The sequence below is a fragment of the Neovison vison genome, chromosome 6 (assembly GCF_020171115.1).
Source record: "Neovison vison isolate M4711 chromosome 6, ASM_NN_V1, whole genome shotgun sequence".
Taxonomy (NCBI): Eukaryota; Metazoa; Chordata; class Mammalia; order Carnivora; family Mustelidae; genus Neogale; species Neogale vison.
In genome coordinates, this window is record NC_058096.1 from 16,513,529 (window position 1) to 16,532,191 (window position 18,663).

General features: G+C 36.8%; 1 pseudogene; it reads left to right on the forward strand.

Moving 5' to 3' along the window:
• The first annotated feature begins 18,065 nt into the window (after positions 1 to 18,065).
• On the forward strand, positions 18,066 to 18,411 carry LOC122910340 (annotated as a pseudogene).
• The last annotated feature ends 252 nt before the right edge of the window (positions 18,412 to 18,663 follow it).

Consider the following 18,663-nt stretch of genomic DNA (forward strand, 5'->3'; position numbering starts at 1 on the left):
TCGGCTCAAGTCCCAGGGTCCTGGGATCTAGCCCTGCATGGGGCTCTCTGCTCAGCAGGGAGCCTGCTTCCCCTCTCTCTCTCTGCCTGCCTCTCTGCCTACTTGTGATCTCTGTCTGTCAAATAAATAAATAAAATCTTTAAAAAATTTTTCATCTTTTTGTATTTGAAGTGGCTTTTAAATAAACACATTCTGTTATAATACAGGAAGAAATTTCCCAGTTACATTAAATAAACTAGTTATAAACTCTAAATGACCAGGGAAAGACTATTTTTGTAATAATATTAAAATATATATGTGGGGGCTTCTGGCTGGTTCAGTTGGTAAAACATGTGACTCTTGATCTTGGGGTCATGGGTTTAAGTCCTACATTGTGCATTGAGACTACTTTAAAATATATATAGCATGCAAAAATTTGTTAATAAACACAATGTCAAAGACAAGTGAGAAAGAAACTAAGAAAAAATGTGCAATGCATGAAATACAAATAATATCATCAATAAGGACTTTCTATAAGTAGGTAAAAGACACAAATAATAGAAAAACAGTGAAGGATGTTGACTGCTATAAAAACTCATGAGAGGCAAAAGACCTCAAATGTATGAAAGCATAAACCTTTAAAAGTAGTCAAAGAATAAAGTGGAAAATGAAAAATTTTCAGCTCATTGCCTACCTATGAAAAAAAGTCAATTTTTTTTCTTCCCCCAGTATTCTCAGCACCAGAGTGCTATCTTTTAATCACAACTCTACAAGTACTTAATGATTTATTGCAATAAATGATTATTGAAAAATATGGGAATATTTCTAATGCCCATTAGTGGAATAGAGATTGGGCAAATTATAACATATCTTCATTATGTAATATTGTATACTTAAATAAGAACATAATGAGCTATCATTAATGTGCAGGCATGGGCACAAGTTATATTAATGAGTAAACAAAACCAAACATACAAAGAAAAATCCATAATATAATCCTATCTTTAGAAAACATAACACAAAACAAACAAATGAAATCATTTATGGGAGTATATATCTATGTATGTGTAGTGAGGTGTATGTGTGTATGCATTTATCAGTGCATTCCAGGGCCATTCAGGGCCTCAGAGGTTCTGGGCAATATTAGATTTCATCAGTGAAGCAAAAGAGAAAAAGCCCCAAATGTGGAAACCTTACATTTTAATAGGAAAATAAGGACAGTAACAGCAAAAACAGTGAAAGTAAAATGTAGAGCACAATAGAGAACGAGATGTGCTGTAAAAAGGACGTAAAGCAGTGTTAAAGAAGGGAAGCATTGGGAGAGCTGGGAGTTGTTATTTTGAAGGTTGCAATGAGGATTCATTTCAGATCACATTACAGGGATAGGGTAGATGCTATGCTAAGACATGGGAACTTGGAAATGCAAAGCCTGAACAGTAAATATATAAAAGCCTACATTCGTTGCAGAACACTTAGGATTGTGAATTCTTTCTTTAAAATGGTGAACTGAAGGAATATCTAAAGGAACTGCATGCTCTAAGACCCTTAAAATAGATGAACACTGTCTGAAATGGTAACAAAATTTTAGCAAGAACAAGATTCTATAAATTATCCTTTTGAAAAAAGGGATAATGAGAAAATAACTAGATCTGTTACAATATTATAAAATGGTAAAAGTGTTATAAAGCAGTAAGAGGAAAGATACAACTTTATCTTAAAGATTTTTTTATGGAAAAAAGAGTATAACTTTAGCAAATGGCTATCATTTCTTCTTATTTAGATAAAAGAACACTGTAACTCTTACATGTAAACAAACTAAAGTAAGTAGAACAAAAGGAAAGTAATAATATATTAGAGTAAATAGGTTAAAGTGCTGGAAGTTTTAGGAAAAATCCAATCCTAAGTAATTTAACCCTTAGAGAACATGTATTGTCTCACTTAACTTGGAATTTCATTTAGGTCTGGGCTTCAGGAAGGGTTTGATCAAAGCTTTTGGTTAGTGTCCCATTCTTCTCTGGGTGCTTCTCTCCTTACTTCAAACTTTTCTCTCCTTACTTCAAACTTTGTCTCTCCTTAGCTTCTTTCAAGGTAGCAGAATAGCTAAAGCAGTCACATCATTTACATCTAGAAACCCCAACTACTGTCCAGAAAGAGGAAAATTCCCTTTTAACAATTTGGCATTAGTCTGATTGAAGTAAGTCAGATTGGGTGTCCAACACTGAACCAGTGATCCCAAGGGGATAATATTTCATGGGTTGTCTCAGACCATTCAGGTTCCATCCCAGGAGCTGAGTGAAGAGTGAATGAAACACACAAACCTCATGACTCCTACACAGTGGGGGGTTGGTGGAATGAATGCCAGGAAGTCAACTATCCATGCCCAATAAAATTACCATTTAGAGCTAGTCAGTAGCAAAAGTAGCTTTATGAAAAACACAAATTAAAAAGCAGAAAAGACTAGAGGGACTCTCCCAGGGAGCAGAAGGAATTAATTGGAAATAAGACAGTATTTGCTACATAGAAAAATAGATCACAAAGAGGAAATTTGCAAATAAGAATACAGAATATGCAAAACAAAAATGGCAACCAAGAGTATGACCGAAGAAAAATTCCCACATTAGAAAGGGAATTTAGATAGGAAAGCAGAAACTAGCAAAATACAGTGGGACAAAATTGTTAAAATCTCAATTGAAAGAAATGATTAAATATTTCTAGAAGAACTCATTCCCTAATGAGTAGAAATTTGACACTATACTATATATATTTCCATATGTGACCTTACTTAATCTCAATCCTCACTATTATAAAACTGTGAGATAAGCCCTATCTTCTCCACTTGGTGCTTGATGAAATTGAAGTTGCAAAGGATTTAAACAATACAACTGATAGAATTGCCAAACTTCCATTTGAACCTAGGCCCACCCAAAAACAAAATCTGCATGCTTTCAATTGTCCCATTTAAGAAAGTGAAATGAAAGAACAGCTTGCCAGAAGTTTGCATAAAAAGTAGAGCTCCATTACAGCACCGTTGCTGTTGATGTGAACTTGCAATGACCATGGAAACTAAATACTCATTATACAGATAAGGGAATAGGGACACTGTCCTCTCCTCTTCCCACTGAGTGACTTTCCACTAACATGAGCCAAAGCTGGCTTTTAACTAATCCACACTCAGCAAATGAATAGTGTCCTCAAGTCAAAGAATCCTCCCCTTTGTGCTCCTTGTAATAGACAAACCTAAAAGACAGGTAAACAGTCATAGACTTCTCTGCAACTAATAAAAGGATATATTCAGTATTATTAAGACAAGTTGAAACATGGTATTGGAAAGATATTTTAGCAAAACTATTTCTAACGATTTCCAACTGCCAAACCACTAGCTTCCTTTAATTTGGGCTTTCCCTTGTTAATGCACAACATTCTTAGTTGGTTGGAAAATGTTCAAAGAAAAACCAAGAGAGGAAAAAAATATAAGTAAAACAAAACATTTCTTCTTTTTTTTTAATGCCAAAGAGCAGGAAAAATATAGAATAATTTAAAAAAACATAAGTTTTGGTGCAAAAGAAGATGAGATAGAATATTCTTTTTTTCCCAAATCCACAAGCTACAATACATTGGCTTGGGAGGAAAGTCTTGGCATAGGATGCAAGAGTTTGCTTGTTGTGGTGGGTTACCTAGTATTAACATTGACATTGAATCAAGTCTTTTTTCTGAGTTACCAAATTGTGACTAAGTAAATGTTTATTGTACACAGACCATTCATTAAAACTAAAACAAACCAAACCAAAAAAGCCCACAAAACTTTATTCAATATCAATTGTATGTGCTGTGGGTTGAATCCTATCTCCCCTCTCCCACCAATTCCTTAGTACCTCACAATGTGGCTTTATTTGGAAATACAGTCATTATAGAAGTAATTAGCTAAATGAGGTTGAAATCCTACTGGAGTAGGGTGGGCCCTTAATCCGGTATGACGGGTGTCCCGTACAAGGGGGAAATTTGAAATTAGACATAGAGGGAGAACATTATATGAAGACGAAGGCAAGGATCAAAATGATACAGCAGAAGCCAAAGTATGCCAAAGTTTGCCAGGAAACCTCCAAAAACTAGAAGAGAGCTGTGGAAACAATCCTCCCTCACTGCCGTCGGAAAGAACCAGCTCTGCTGACATCTTGGATCTGGAACATCTAGGCTCTAGAACTGTTGGGCAATAAATTTCTGTGGCCTTAGCACCCAATCTGTGCTTTGTTATGCAGCCTGAGCAAACAAATACCATGTTTAAGAAACTATTCCTTGGAAAGAGGGGTGTTAATACAAAGATGATTCACAGATATAAACAACAGACCACAATATAGGTATCACCAACAAATACACTCCCTGGGTGAAGAAAAGAGGAGTGAATTGGAGAGAAAAACTGAGAGGCCAACAGCTGTACGCTCTGGCCGAAGAATGTGGCCATATCATCAATCACTTTTTTTTTTTTTTTAAGATTTTATTTATTTATTTGACAGAGATCACAAGTAGGCAGAGAGGCAAGCAGAGAGAGAGAGAGGAGGAAGCAGGCTCCCTGCTGAGCAGAAAGCCTGATGCAGAGGTTGATCCCAGGACCCTGAGATCATGACCTGAGCCAAAAGCAGAGGCTCAACCCACTGAGCAACCCAGGCGCCCTCTTCAATCACTTTTAAGATCAGGCTATTTCGGTTTTGACATAATAAACTTACTGAGCAGTGAAAAGCCAAGAGCTTTTCTGGGGCTTGTAAGTATATTTGAGATGGTGACAAACAAAAAATGTCAATCCATATAAGTACCATCACAAAATGAAAAATCAATAAAACTTTGATTGGGTATCTATACATGTAACATGTGAACTTGGTTAACTTGAAGTTGATATCAAAAGAAGTTTATAATAATTGAAAAGTATTTGAAGGGTATATTACGTTTGCTTCAGCATGAACTCCAAAGATTGTATGATAATTTTCAAGAAATAAAAACCAAGCACAAACTAAACATAACTCAATCATGGTCCAAGTAGCAATTGCAGAGAAAAAATTACACAAAATTCTGTCAACATTTTATAGCACACATTGATACTTGATTTGAAGTGTGGTTGTGTTTTAATATACATATATATGGTATTACAAAGGATAGCTAAGAATAACAATGCCTAGAACACAAGTCGCTCCTAATGATACGGAGCATATCAGGGGTCAAAGGGAATATTCAATGATGAAACTGTCACTACTCTTCTTATAGATTTTTGAAAATCTAATTAAAAACACTTAAAAATGCTAATGTTTTACTAAGCATGTAAATTATTATCAAGCTGGGAATAATTCACCTTAACCCATACGATAAGGATTTTAATATTTTCAAGTAAAAGTTATAAAATAAGTAAGTCACAGCATGATAAGTAAAGCATAGAGAATGCAGTTAATAATATTGTAAAAACTGTATGGTGACAGATGGTAACTACACTATAGTGAACATTTTATCATGTACATAACTGTCAAATCATGATGTTGTAAACCTGAAATTATTATAATATTTTGTCAGCCATAATTCAATTTAAAATAATTTAAAAAATTGAAAACTTAAGATATTTGTATAAACTTTAAATGCAAAAGTGAAAATTTTCATGGATTTTATTATTTTTTTTTTAATAATCGAACAAGGCAGTGCTTCAAAATCTCCCCAAATTTTAAGTCAGTGCAACACGTGTCAAAAATAAGAAATCAAGATTGGTTTCCTAGAGTGATTTTCAATGAAAAAATGTTGACTTTCCAAATTTAACAGAAAGGCCAGAAGATATCCCAGACTATTTCAATTGAGTGAACTTCATGTTCTTTGAATGTCTCTTGTTAATAATATTGTCATCAAATCAAATATTTTGATTTGAAGCAAGTTGTTTTTGTCTCCTTTGCAAAAGTGTTTTCTTTGATTAAAATAATGCTGATTATAAGTATTTATGAATATTTTGGCCTTAAAAAATTGTCATTGATATTTGTATTGGCTCTCAATCCCCATCTCATCTTCCTTCTATTTGAAGGTTAAACCATGTCTCCAAGCTTTCTTGAAGCTTGACTATTGGAAGTGCATCAGGGTCATCTAGGCAGAAGCCCTCAAGCCAAAGCAGAAGGCAGATTATGACAATTAGACATTTTCCCTCAACTTCTTAATGTTGTTGCTCCTTTGGAAGATCAAAGAGGTAACAGGGTTCACTCTTTAGCAACCTAGGGTGTCAATAAAAAGAAACTTAATGATCTGGCTCCCTTTCTGTTTGAGTGAGGGTTTAGAAATTCATTTTTTCAGGTTTCTAGTGTTGAAAGGAACATGGCTTCAATGGTGGCCATAAACACATAGCTTCCTTTTTAGGAAGGATCCTTCCTAGGATCCATTTTAGAATTTGTTCCTTCAACCTCTCCAGTGCCTATACTCCTACTTTACACCTAGTTCCTATTTATGTCTCTTTTTCCGTAAGATACTTAACATGGTTTGTTCTCTAAAGTGAATGTTTACTGATATATACATTTATTTATTTATTTTTTTTTTTTTAAGATTTTATTTATTTGACAGGTAGAGATCACAAGTAGGCAGAGAGGCAGGCAGAGAGAGAGAGAGAGAGGGAAGCAGGCTCCCTACTGAGCAGAGAGCCTGATGTGGGGCTCGATCCCAGGACCCCGAGATCATGACCTGAGCCGAAGGCAGCGGCTTAACCCACTGAGCCACCCAGGCGCCCCTGATATATACATTTAAATAAAAATATATCAGTGTATATCATTGAGAAATATATTCTCATTGTTTTATTAATCCAATTTCCAAATGATATTAAAGATTGATATGAACTAAAAGTCTTTGACTATGGACCATTGCATACATGATGTGGAAATCATGGATGAAGTTTAAAGATGATAATGAGTGAAAATCAGTAACAACAAATGGGAAATAAAAAATACATTTTCTAGAGTCTTTTAAAATAGTTTTTTAAACAGCCATGTTTATATCAACTCAGTTCATTTTCCAGGAAATTGCCAAGACTTCACTTAGAAAGTCATGAGATTTTGCAGTAGTCTTCCTGTGGGGGAAAGGAAGGAGGGTGGGGAGAAGAGAAACAATAATTTACTGCTACCATGGTCCTTTCTTTTAAAGAAACACAATTCAGAAGGACCTCATGTGTCATTAATTCCAACCAAGTTCAGGGTCTCATTAAATCTACATGACTCTTGCTTCACATACACAACTCAGTACTGTATTCATGTTCAAAAATAATGATTCTTGGGACGCCTGGGTGGCGCAGTTGGTTGGACGACTGCCTTCGGCTCAGGGCGTGATCCTGGAGTCCCGGGATCGAGTCCCACATCAGGCTCCCAGCTCCATGGGGAGTCTGCTTCGCTCTCTGACCTTCTCCTCGCTCATGCTCTCTCTCACTGTCTCTCTCAAATAAATAAATAAAAAAATCTTTAAAAAAAAAAAATAATGATTCTTACATGTCAATAATGTGCAAAAACTAGAAAATGTTAATGCTGGTATTTGACTATAATGATCACCTTGCTCAAGGCCAGAGATCTGTTTAGACCAAACTAGAATCTTGATTTCATTTTCCTGATTCTATTAGTCACATTGTCTCCTGTGGTCAGCAGACCCTGTTTAATTAATTTAAAAGAGGCTTTCAAGAATGAACCTAGCTGTTAGGTGCTATTTGGAGGCATACCCACCTTCCAGCATTTGGAAAACAATGAGTAAATACAGGGCTAGTAAAGCTCTTTGTGCTGCACCTTCCCTTCTGTGACTAGACTTGGCTCACATCCGATTACAGGAAGCACCTCAGTGTTCTCCAGCCAGCAGATTCGGGAGTCTCTCTTACCTGGAGTTCAGTACCTGAAGAACTTCCTCATGGGCTAACCAAAATAACTTCATAACTGCCCTTCTCCCTTAACAAGTCTAAAGATCACTTTTCTAGTGCTCATTTCCTGCCCTTGGATTGGCTGTTTTCCAGGATGACTAAACTGGACATTTCAAATTCTCATCATAGAAAACAGCCCTCTCTCCATAGAGTTTGGCTGTGTCTTTGGACTCACAAGCATAATCCTTCGCAATACATGAATACTATATATCACTACATTTGTCCGACGCTGGGTTACTTCATATCAAAGTAACTCCATGAATGGGTCCTTAATCGTATATTCTACAATAAAACTTCAGCAAGCCCTGTCAGGTTGTCTCTATGGTCCTTCAGCTAGATGGGATCCAAATACATCACAACACCCTTGCTTTCTGTATCTTGAGCAAATGCTAGAACAAGGACAGATACGCAACATATCTGCCAAGAAACAATAAATGTAATTAAGGGAAGTGCAGTCTAAATCCATATTTATAAAAGAAACATTTCTAAGCGGGATGCTAATCTTCAGACATAATGAATGAAGAGCCTTGTATATTATTAAGTAGCACAGTTTAGTTTCTTGGAGCCAGGATGTCTGGACAGTCAGCATCCCAGAATGGGCACTTTGCTTAAACATTGCATAACTAAAAACCTATTAAAGTGATTATCTGCAAATTGAAAGCCCATTAAAGTGATTATCTGCAAACAATAAGCTTCCCTGTTCTGAAGGTAACTTTGTTTCAAACTCAAAATTCATAAACCGAGTTTATGGCTTTCATGTGTTTTTTGTTTTGTTTTGTTTTCTGTTTTCTAATCATCAGAATTTTTTAAAAAGACAAAAACAAAAAAATAAAAATAAAAAAATCCCCTGGTGTTCAGAAACAGCTATTACATACAGAAACCTTGAACTTTTGGAGAAAATGAGGTATTGAAGAGGAACAGCTCGCTTGGAGGGAGCAGGATCAGTCACCAGACAGAAACAGCACGCATAAAATGCATTGACCTGTAATGGTTTGGTCCTGCCAGTTTTTAGTTGTAGTTCAGCGGTCATATAGAGGTAGTGATCTGCATAATCAGCAAATTCCAATCACGTTTATCTTATTCAGTAATTATGTTCCATATTAGTTTACTGGGGCTACCAAAACAAAGCACCTCAGACGAGGTGACTTAACAGAAATTTATTTTCTCTCCATTCTAGAGGCTGGAAGTCTGAGATTAGGGTGTTGGCAGAATTAGTTTCTTCTGAGGCCTCTCTCGTTGGTTTGCAGGTAGCCAACTTAACTCTATCTTCATATGATTTTTATCTTTTTTTTTTCTTTTTGTACTTATGTGTCTAGGTCTTAATTTCTTTTTAAGGACACTAGTCTTATTGGATTAGGGCCCACACTAACTTTATCTGTTTAATTTAATTACCTTTTTAAAGATTTTTTTTAATTTATTTATTTGACAAACAGAGATCACAAGTAGGCAGAGAGGCAGGCAGAGAGAGAGGAAGGGAAGCAGGCTCCCTGCTGTGGAGAGAGCCCTATGTGGGGCTCCATCCCAGGACCCTGAGATCATGACCTGAGCCGAAGGTAGCGACTTAACCCACTGAGCCACCCAGGCACCCCTTTAATTACTTTTTTTACATACTACCCAAATATAGTCACATTTGAGGTACTGGGTGTTACTCTGGGGGACATAATTCAACCCATAACATGTTCCTTGTTCTGATTTGTCTTTTATCCCTTTAATTTCTCTAAAAATGTTGGCCTCCTTTTAGCCAAATTAATGCAGATATTGAAATAAATATATTGGTGTATCTTCTCTCTGTTTATGCAATACCAGTCTTTAAAATTCATATTCCACAACGCTTTTTGTTTCCTGTGATCTTTTCTCTCCAAAATGAATTATAACAATATTAAATGTCAAGACCATTGTTCAGGAAATTGGAATATAAGGAATATATAACCACTGCATGAGATAAATGAATTGAACATTTTTTTAAACGATTTTATTTATTTATTTGACAGACAGAGATCACAAATAGTCAGAGAGGCCTGCAGAGAGAAAAAGAGAGAGGGAAGCGGGCTCCTTCCTGAGCAGAGAGCCCGATGCAGGGCTCTATCCCAGGACCCTGAGATCTTGACAATAGCCGAAGGCAGAGGCCAAACCACTGAGCCACCCAGGCATCCCTGCACTGAACATTTTTATCATGACTTATTTTGACCATGAAGGATGTACATACTATTTTCTGCTATTACAAATGACATAATGAATAAACATACACAAACTTTTGAGTACATTTAATTACCCTATAAGATTAATTCCTAGGAAGACACATTACTATTTCTAAGATTGTCTACATTTCTAAGGCATTAAAAATATTCCTCCAAAATTGCTTTTCAGAGTAAAGTTATTATACATATCACACCACAGTAAATTACTAGTTACAAAAATAAATAAGAACCTTTTCATAATGATATGCAAAACAGGGTGCTTATTGTTCAAGTAGCATTTCATCATTTAACTTGATAATACTTTGGCATTTTGTTTAAGTTTTTCACCTATAAATATCCTTTGCCAATTTTTCTATTGACATGTTATGTTTATCTAATTGATCTGTACAAAGTTATCATAAAGATCAATTTGAATTGACTATAGTGGCTTGTCCACACTTCCATTTCAGTAATGAAAATTTACCCACTTGAATTATGCATAGTTTATTTTATAGAAAAAGGCATCATAGAATTTTTTGTAGCTATATACCACATTTTGTTTATTTAAAAATTAATTTTTTGATATTTGTTTCTCATCATTTTTGTTTTGTTTTAATATTTTATTTTTTATTAACATATACTGTATTATTAGCCCCAGGGGAACAGGTCTGTGAATCGCCAGGTTTACACACTTCCCAGCCCTCACCATAGCACACACCCACCCCAATGTCCATAACCCAACCACCCTCTCCCTATCACCCCCCTCCTGGCAACCCTCTGTTTTGTGAGACTAAGAGTCTCTTATGGTTTGTTTCCCTTCCGATCCCATCTTGTTTCCTTTTTTCCTTCCCTACCACCTAACCTCCCCACATTGCCTCTCAAATTCTTCATATCAGGGAGAGCATATGATAATGGTCTTTCTCTGATTGACTTATTTTGCTCAGCCCAATACCCTCTAGTTCCATCCATGTCGTTGCAAATGGCAAGATTTCATTTCTTTTGATGGCTGCATAGTATTCCATTGTATATACATACCAATCTTCTTTATCCATTCATCTGTTGATGGACATCTAGGTTCTTCCCATAGTCTGGCTATTGTGGACATTGCTACTATAAATATTTGGGTGCATGTGCCCCTTCGGATCACTCTATTTGTATCTTTAGGGAAAATACCCAGTAGTGCAATTGCTGGATCATAGGGTAGCTCTAGTTTCAACTTTTTGAGGAACCTCCATGCTGTTCTCCAGAGTGGTTGCACCACCTTGCATTCCCACCAACAGTGTAGGAGGGTTCCCCTTTCTCTGCATCCTTGCCAGCATCTGTCATTTCCTGACTTGTTAATTTTAGCCATTCTGACTGGTGTGAGGTGGTATCTCATTGTGGTTTTGACTTGTATTTCCCTGATGCTGAGTGATGTGGAGCACTTTTTCATGTGTCTGTTGGCCATCTGGATGTCTTCTTTGTAGAAATGTCTGTTCATGTCCTCTGCCCATTTCTTGATTGGATTCTTTGTTCTTTGGGTGTTGAGTTTGATAAGTTCTTTATAGATTTTGGATACTAGCCCTTTATCTGATATGTCATTTGCAAATATATTCTCCCATTCTATCAGTTGTCTTTTGGTTTTGTTGACTGTTTCCTTTGCTGTGCAGAAGTTTTGATCTTGATGAAGTCCCAGTAGTTCATTTTTGCCTTTGCAGGCCTTGCCTTTGACGATGTTTCTAGGAAGAAGTTGCTCTGGCTGAGGTCAAAGAGGTTGCTGCCTGTGTTCTCCTCAAGGATTTGGATGGATTTCTTTCTCACATTAATTTCCTTTATCCATTTTGAGTCTAATTTTGTGTGTGGTGTAAGGAAATGGTCTAGTTTCATTTTTCTGTGTGTGGCTGTCCAATTTTCCCAGCACCATTTGTTGAAGAGACTGTCTTTTTTCCATTGGATGTTCTTTCCTGCTTTATGGAAGATTAGTTGACCATAGAGTTGAGGGTCAATTTCTGGGGTCTCTGTTCTGTTCCATTGATGTATGTGTTGTTTTGGCATCATAGAACTTTTGAAACATGTTCTGTAAAAAATAATTGCCTACATTTACAGAGTAAATGTACTTATTTTGTACATATTTCTATAGAAGATAAAGTTCAGGAGCGTTCTATTAAGTGTTTGTCCCCTGCATTTGCTATTTTAATAAAAAGTAAGTTCTCTCTCTCCCTCTCCTGCTCATCCTCTTTGTGCTCTCTCTCTCTCTCTCTCTCTGTCAAATAAGTAAATACAGGGGTGCCTGGATAGCTCAGTGGGTTAGGCATCTGTCTTCGGCACAGGTCATGATCTCAGGATCCTGGGATCGAACCCTACATTGGGCTCCCTGCTTTGCCTCTCTCTGCCTGCCTCTCTGACTTACTTGTGATCTCTCTCTCTCTCTGTCAAATAAATAACTAAAATCTTAAAAAAATAAGTAAATAAAATAAATGGTGTAGGGAAAATTGGATAGGGCCCACCTTATCAATGTATGGAGTATGGATGTTCCTCAAAAAGTTGAAAATAGAGCTACCCTATGACCTAGCAATCACACTGCCAGGCATTTACCCTAAAGATACAGATGTAGTGATCCAAAGGGGCACATGCACCTGAATGTTTATAGTAGCAATGTCCACAATAGCCAAACTATGGAAAGAACCTAGATATCCACCAAGAGATGAATGGATAAAGAAGATGTGATATATGTGTATATATGTGTGTGTGTGTGTGGGTGGGTGGGGCTGTGCACACACCCCCACCCACCCACCCACTCACACCCATGCACCCCCTATATATATATATACACATACATACACATATACATACAATGGAATATTATGCAGCCATCAAAAAATCTGGCCATTTGCAAAGATGTGGATGGAACTAGAGGATATTATGCTGGGTGAAATAAGTCAATCAGAGAAAGACAGTTATCATATGATCTCTCTGACATGAGGAGTTTGAGAGGTAGGGTGGGGGGTTATGGGGGGGTAGGGAGGGAAAAAATGAAACAAGATGAGATCTGGTGGGAAACAAAACATAAGGGACACTTAATCTCACAAAACTGAGGATTGCTGGGGGGAGGTAGATGGGAGGGATAGGGTGGCTGGGTGAATGACATTTGGGAAGGTACATGTTATGGTGAGTGCTGTGAAATGTGTAAGACTAATGATTCACAGACCTGTATCACTGGGGCAAATAATATATTAAATGTTAAAATTATATATATATATATATATTTTAATATGGGGGAAGTGCCTGGGTGGCTCAGTCAGTTAACCATCTGCCTTCAGTTCAGGCCATGATCTCATTGTCCTGGGATGGAGTCCAGCATCTGGATCTCTCAAAATCAGGAGAGCCACATCTCTTTCTTTCTCTGCTGCTACCCCTGCTTGTCCTCCCCTGCCATATCAAATAAATAAATAAAAATATTAAAAAAAAGAAAAAGCAAATAAATGTTATCATATCATTTCATTTTTTATTCTTGTTTCAAATCAGGGAACTCTACATTTCTTTTAAGAAAGTTAGAGAAATGGAGTTGCTTTATTTTCATCCTAAGTAAGAGTAGGTCCACTTTACTGTTGACATGGGAAACTCCTCTATGGAATAGTCATGGCTAAATAGTATCAGGGCAAGAGCAATATAGAAAGATTAGCTAGACACAATAAGAACACATATCCCAAGGAAAAGGAAAAAATATATGTGGCAAGGGCTGGAGGCTATAAGAAATGTATAGAAATATTGAAGGAGATAAGATACTTAGGGAAGGAGGTGATGGTCCTTAATATTAGAGAGGTTGTCATTCAGAAAGGTCAAGCTTACACTAAATGACTGCTTAATAGTTTTATTTCTTAAAATTCACCTAAGAGAAGTCATATGGTATTTGTCTTTCTCTGACTGACCTATTTTGCTTAGCATAATGCACTCTAGTTCCAACCACATTATTGCAAATGGCAAGATTTCATTCTTTTTGATGGCTGATACTCCATTATATATATCTACCACATCTTTATCGATTCATTAGAACCAAAAACAGTTGAACATAGGGGAAGGGAAGGGAAAATAAAATAAGATGAAAATAGAGAGGGAGGCAAACCATAAGAGATGCTGAACTCTAGGAAACAAACTGAGGGTTGCTGGAGGGGAGTTGGGGGGGTAGGAATAATTGGGTGACAGACATTAAGGAGGACACTTGATGTAATGAGCACTGGGTGTTGTGTGCAAACAATGATTTACTAAATTCCATCTCTGAAACTAATAAAAAAATACATAACTGCTAATTTAAATCATCAGTAAAAATTAAAGAAAGGTAGTAATTGTTTTAATATAAGATGATCCTTCTAAAATTAGAGCTTTTAAAATAACAAAGTGTAGAGGTTTCCTTCCTGTGTAATGAAACACCTGTCACTGAAATCATTCAAACTGTAACTATATGACAGTCCTCCAATGATAATTTAGGTTTACTTATAATCCATAGCAATGGCTAAAATCAGGATAAATGGCTACTTAGATCATTTCTAGCTCATTGATTCTCCGTTTATCCTCAGATAATTTGGCTGTGTTTTCCTATGGTTTCATGGAAAATAACAGGAAGCATTTTATTTATTGCAATATATTAAAATATAGAAATTTTGCCAAAGGAAAAATTATAAAATGATTAGATGAGTGTCCCTCTTTATAATTACTGAAATCTTGGGAACATGTTTCATCAAATCTGATGACAATGATTTAACTGGTGATAAGGCAATTATATTAAGTTCAAAGGAAGCACATAAAATCATCTTTTATAAAATAAATGTTTGGCGCATGTTTTAATGGTGATATTTTATTACAAAACATATACATAAATAAGAAGGTGAAAAATGGGATAATACTGAGTCTGTGCGGATCCAAGAAAAACTAATTGTTGCAAAAAAAAAGTATCATAAATATTAAATCATTTCACGTTGTTTTCTCCTAACCCTCTGTTCCTGTAAGCTTTCCACATGCAGACTAAAGTCATGCATCCTAAATATTCCAGGATAACAGGGAGCAAGTAATGGATCCCTTTAACAAGGAAACTATTGAGAAACAATCAGGCTTGAAATTCGAGGTATAATTTCCCTTGAAATATCAAGAACCAAGCCTAGAAGTTATAGGTTGTGTGTGTATTATTGTTTTCTCAGTATGAAGAAACTACTGCTTCCATACTGATATTAAAAATAGTTTTGTTGGGGCGCCTGGGTGGCACAGTCAGCTATGCAGCCAACTTTTGGTTTTGGCTCAGGTCATCATCTCAGGATCATGAGATAGAGCTGCAACTCAAGTTCTGTGCTCATCACGGAATCTGCTTCAGCTTCTCATCTCCCTCCTCGTCTGCCCCTCTTGCTTACGCTCTCTCTTTCTAAAATAAATAAATAAATATTTAAAAAAATAATAATTTCACAGAATGACCTTTATATTGGTAGAAAATTACAGACAGCAATGATATTGAAAAAAATGTGTCCATATTCAAATTAATATAAGGAATTTTAATTAACATGTAATGTATTATTTGCTTCAGGGGTCCAGGTCTGTAAATCATCAGGCTTACACAATTCACAGCACTCATCATAGCACATACCTTCCCCATTGTCCATAACACAACCACCCTATCCCTCACCCCACTCCTTTCCAGCAGCCCTCAGCTTATTTCCTGAGATTAAGAGTCTCTTACGGTTTGTCTCCCTCCCCTGTCTCATCTTGTTTCATTTTTTCCCTCCCTTCTCCCCCATGACCCCCTACCCTGACTCTCAACTTCCTCATATCAGAGAGATCATATAATAATTGTATTTCTCTGGTTGACTTATTTTATTTATAGTCATAAATAATGTCAATACGCTCTAGTTCCATCCATGTCATTGCAAATGGCAAGATTTCATTTCTTTTGATGGCTGCATAGTATTCCATTGTATATACATACCAATCTTCTTTATCCATTCATCTGTTGATGGACATCTAGGTTCTTCCCATAGTTTGGCTATTGTGGACATTGCTACTATAAACATTTGGGTACATGTGCCCCTTCGGATCACTCTATTTGTATCTTTAGGGAAAATACCCAGTAGTGCAATTGCTGGATCATAGGGTAGCTCTAGTTTCAACTTTTTGAGGAACCTCCATGCTGTTCTCCAGAGTGGTTGCACCACCTTGCATTCCCATCAACTGTGCAGGAGCGTTCCCCTATCTCTGCATCCTTGCCAGCATCTGTCATTTCCTGACTTGTTAATTTAGCCATTCTGACTGGTGTGAGGTGGTATCTCATTGTGGTTTTGACTTGTATTTCCCTGATGCTGAGTGATGTGGAGCACTTTTTCATGTGTCTGTTGGCCATCTGGATGCCTTCTTTATAGAAATGTCTATTCATGTCCTCTGCCCATTTCTTGATTGGATTCTTTGTTCTTTGGGTGTTGAGTTTGATAAGTTCTTTATAGATTTTGGATACTAGCCCTTTATCTGATATGTCATTTGCAAATATATTCTCCCATTCTATCAGTTGTCTTTTGGTTTTGTTGACTGTTTCCTTTGCTGTGCAGAAGTTTTGATCTTGATGAAGTCCCAGTAGTTCATTTTTGCCTTTGCAGGCCTTGCCTTTGACGATGTTTCTAGGAAGAAGTTGCTCTGGCTGAGGTCAAAGAGGTTGCTGCCTGTGTTCTCCTCAAGGATTTGGATGGATTTCTTTCTCACATTAATTTCCTTTATCCATTTTGAGTCTAATTTTGTGTGTGGTGTAAGGAAATGGTCTAGTTTCATTTTTCTGTGTGTGGCTGTCCAATTTTCCCAGCACCATTTGTTGAAGAGACTGTCTTTTTTCCATTGGATGTTCTTTCCTGCTTTATGGAAGATTAGTTGACCATAGAGTTGAGGGTCTATTTCTGGGCTCTCTGTTCTATTCCATCGATCTATGTGTCTGTTTTGGGGCCAGTACCACACTGACTTGATGATGACAGCTTTTTTTTTTTTTTTTTTTAAGATTTTATTTGTTTGACAGACAGAGATCACAAGTAAGCAGAGTGGCAGGCAGAGAGAGAAAGAAGGGAAAGCAGGATCCCCACTGAGCAAAGAGCACAATGCAGGGCTGGGTCCCAGGACCCTGAGATCATGACCTGAGTGGAAGGCAGAGGCCTCAACCCACTGAGCCACCCAGGTGCTCCAAATGATGACAGCTTTATAATAGAGCTTGAGGTCTGGAATTGTGATGCCACCAAATTTGGCTTTCTTTTTTAATATTCCTCTGGCTATTCAAGGTCTTTTCTGGTTCCATTTAAATTTTAGGATTACTTGTTCCATTTTGAAAATAATGGATGGGATTTTGATAGAGATTGTATTGAAAGTGCAGATTGCTCTAGGTAGCATAGACATTTTCACAATCTTTGTTCTTCCAATTCATGAGCATGGGACATTTTTCCATTTTCTGTGTCCTTCTCAATATCTTTAATGAGTACTTTAAAATTTTCTGAGTATAGAATCTTTGCCTCTTTGGTTAGGTTTATTCCTAAAACCTCCATACTGTTTTCCAGAGTGGCTACATCAGCTTGCCTTCCCAACAACAGCGTAGGCAGGTTGCCCTATCTTTATATCCTTGCCAAAATCTGTCATTTCCTGACTTCTTAATTTTAACCATTCTGACTGGTGTGAGGAGGTATCTCACTGTGGTTTTGGAAACAGTCAACAAAACCAAAAGGCAACTGACAGAATAGGAGGAGGTATTTTTTTTTAATTATAATAATAATTATATATAATTATTATAATCTAGTAATGTTATAATCTAGTTATAATCTAGTAATGATTCCGTTCATTTAAGTACACGTTCAAAACAACCATTTAATTTTGATGGTACTACTATTTAAAATTGCATTTTTGTTTTGGTGACTGTTGGTGGTGGCCACATGGCTGTGTGCTAGAGGCATGACCATTGGTGGCTGCCACCTTTGGGCTGGGCTGGACCATCCTCTCAGAGGAGGCTGAGGAACTGAGCCACAGCCATGGCCAGTACAGTGTTACCATCCAGACTGACCATTGTTTCTCCAGGATTTGCAGGGTGTTACATTTTGCAAGCCATGAAACACATGGAGCCTCAAGTAAAACAAGTTTTTCAAAGCCCACCAAAATCTGTCTTCAGTGGTGGTTATTATAGAGATAGATTTGAACCCCAAAAGACTAAATGAGAAGTAGGATTAATGCTAGCCACAAGCCTTGCTGCCAATAAAGAAAAAAATATGAGATGCTCATTGACAGATGATGTTTTTAAGTTAACTGGATGAGGGAGGATCTCCTTGCACAGCAGCCAAAATCAATGAAGCTAGATATTTACTAGAAAGTCAAGCTTAAAAAATGAAATAAAGGTGTGATGTTTTAAGTTCTTATTGGTTTATGTATAGAAGTGCCAGATCTTTTTAAATAAAATGCGTCAAACCTAAGAAAAAATTCCAATTTTAAACTTGGTGTTCATTTCTTGCTGTGGCATGGGAAGGTGGTAATTTGGCAGATTCAAGGCCCAGATTTTCACTTAAGTGCAGAAGAGCATTACAACCCAATCATTTTCTTAAAATCAATTACAAAGCTTTTCTAAGCCAACCTTCT